We start from the raw sequence: 2,915 nt of genomic DNA on the forward strand, positions 1-2,915 counted from the left end.
GCGGCCCACAAAAGTCATAATGCAGCCCAGAATGGGGAGCCCACGACGTACCCTCAGTGGGCTGGTAAATACTGCCCAGCTGTGGCAGTTGCTGGCGGGCCCTGCCCTGTGTCACCCCGCCTCCTCTGACTAGCCTGTGGCTGGGGCAAATCCATCCTGCCAGTGCCTGGGCTTCCCACACAAGCACTCACTATATCTCAGTGTTTCTGCCACAGAACTTTCTAGAAAGCTGAGGGAGTTTTCACAGCCTTCAAGCAGGGACAGCAGGGAAGCGTGGCGTTATTGCCCTGAGGACCTCACCTGAGGGGAATGGGAGCACTGGGGACATGTCCTGGCCTCCCCTCCTCTGAGGGACAATCTGTGGTATGTTCTGTGTGGTTCTTTGAGGCTCCCCAGTGTACCTGGTGCAAGTCGCCCACAGCAGAGACCAGAGTGATGGCCACTTCATTGGCTTCTTCCCCTCCTGTCTCACGCTCCTCATGCCTTCCTGCTCCTGGGATCACTTCCTAAGTCATTCACCCACTTCAAGGCCCAACATCTTGTCTCCAGGCTCTGACTTCAGGGAATTCAAACCAAGCACCCCTTTATGGTTGGTTGTGGCCCAGGGCATCAGGAGACAGCGACCTGTGGAGTCTCTCCACAGCTAGATGGGGCTGTCAGTTTGGTACCTTATACAGAAAAATCCTCGGCTGAGAAGGCGGCGGCCAGCTGAGGTGCGAAGTTCACCCTTTCCATCCGTCTTATCGTGTGTTCATTTGCACACATGGAGGGGTGCCAGCCCCGTGCTGAGCGCCGGGAAAGTACAGAGGCCTTGGCCTTCCCAGGGATGGACAAAAGCCCTGCAGCCAGTGTGTTCACTGTGCCACTGGAAGGAGCCTCTCCTCCCCGCTGTCTCCTGGGGACACTCCAACCCCTCTCAGTGGAAAGAACTGACCCGTGCAGGGGGCTGAGCAGAATCCCAGGCTGGCACCCCAAGGTGCTGAGGAAGCCTTCCTGTGTGCACATCCCATAAACACTCAATTTTCCTGGTTCTCTTGGCCAGGTGGTGGACAGCTTTCCAGATCTTACAGCTCCAGGATGCATATTTTTTTCAGAAAAGCAAACAAGTGAATGCAGAGTTCAGCCCTGCCCATTCCCTGGGCAGGGTCTCTGGCTGGCAGGGTGGGCAGAAGCTCTTCAAACTCAGGGAGAAACCTCCAGTCACCAGTGGGAACCCAGCCATGTGTGGGAACAGAGGATATAGATGTGCCACTCCCCCACCCCTAGCCCCTGCCTCAAAGAGCTCCCAGCATGAGAGGGAAACAGACGCAGAACCAGACTCACTGCAGTTCCAATGGTGATGACCAATGTTCACAGGGGCTCAACCAGACTCACTGCAGTTCCAATGGTGATGACCAATGTTCACAGGGGCTCAACCAGACTCACTGCAGTTCCAATGGTGATGACCAATGTTCACAGGGGCTCAACCAGACTCACTGCAGTTCCAATGGTGATGGCCAATGTTCACAGGGGCTCAACCAGACTCACTGCAGTTCCAATGGTGATGGCCAATGTTCACAGGGGCTCAACCAGACTCACTGCAGTTCCAATGGTGATGACCAATGTTCACCAAGGGCTCAACCAGACTCACTGGAGTTCCACTGGTGACGGCCGATGTTCACAGGACCTCAACCAGACTCACTGGAGTTCCAATGGTGATGACCAATGTTCACCAAGGGCTCAACCAGACTCACTGCATTTCCAATGGTGATGGCCAATGTTCACAGGGGCTCAACCAGACTCACTGCAGTTCCAATGGTGATGACCAATGTTCACCAAGGGCTCAACCAGACTCACTGGAGTTCCACTGGTGACGGCCGATGTTCACAGGACCTCAACCAGACTCACTGGAGTTCCAATGGTGATGGCCAATGTTCACCAAGGGCTCAACCAGACTCACTGGAGTTCCAATGGTGACGGCCAGTGTTCACCAAGGGCTCAGCCAGACTCACTGCGGTTCCAATGGTGATGGCCGATGTTCACAAGAGCTCAGCACGTGCCTGTCCTTGTGCTGTTTTCTGCCATTTAATCTACAGAATGACCTCACGAGAGTGGCTGTTCTGAATTTTCTCAGTTCTAACACATCTTTCACTGGGAGACCCAACACTGCTTTAATAACAATCATTTAAGGAAATAAAGATGCCCTAATTAAATGTGTGCCTCGAATCAAGATGTGGCCAAATTTCTATAAAAATGTGAGTATTGAATTGGGGGGAATATTGTCCCCATTTTGCAGGTGGAGAAATGGGCCAATGTCCCTACCCTTGCTCCCTAGTCTAGTAGCTGCCTCAGCTGTGCCATCTCGACAGTGCCAGGTGGGGCCAATGGACATGCATGACAAGCCTGGCACGACCCTGAGGCGGGTGCCCTGGAGATGCAGGGGGTTGGTTGGATAAACGTTCTTAAAGCAACCGCCAGACAGGCCCTTGAAGGACTGGCAGAGGCCATGTGGGGTGTGGGGCGCATCCAAGAGGGGAGAGTTCTGGAAAGAGTGAGAATAAAACAAAGCAGGGATGAAACAGGTGCAGGCTGCCTGGGACCCTTGGAGACAAGGCCCTGAGAAGAGCGATGGTGGTGCTTCCGCCCAGGTTACCTGCCCCCACTCCCGTGTTATCTCCGACCGACCCTCCCTTTCTGGGCTTAGTCTCCCCCCACTGTGGCCCAGAGTGTCTCGAGGGGCCTCTATCTTCCTGCAGGGTCCTCAGACCCACTAAGCTCCTGTTTACACCTCTGATCATGTAGTATGTATAGTGTGTGTGTCTGTGTGATGTGTATGGTGTATGTGTGTATGTCTGTGCAGTATGTGTGTGTCTGTGTGATTGTATGGTGTATGTGTGTATGTCTGTGCAGTATGTATGTGTGTGTCTGTGTGTGAG

The sequence above is a fragment of the Macaca thibetana genome, chromosome 7 (assembly GCF_024542745.1).
Source record: "Macaca thibetana thibetana isolate TM-01 chromosome 7, ASM2454274v1, whole genome shotgun sequence".
NCBI classification, from domain to species: domain Eukaryota; kingdom Metazoa; phylum Chordata; class Mammalia; order Primates; family Cercopithecidae; genus Macaca; species Macaca thibetana.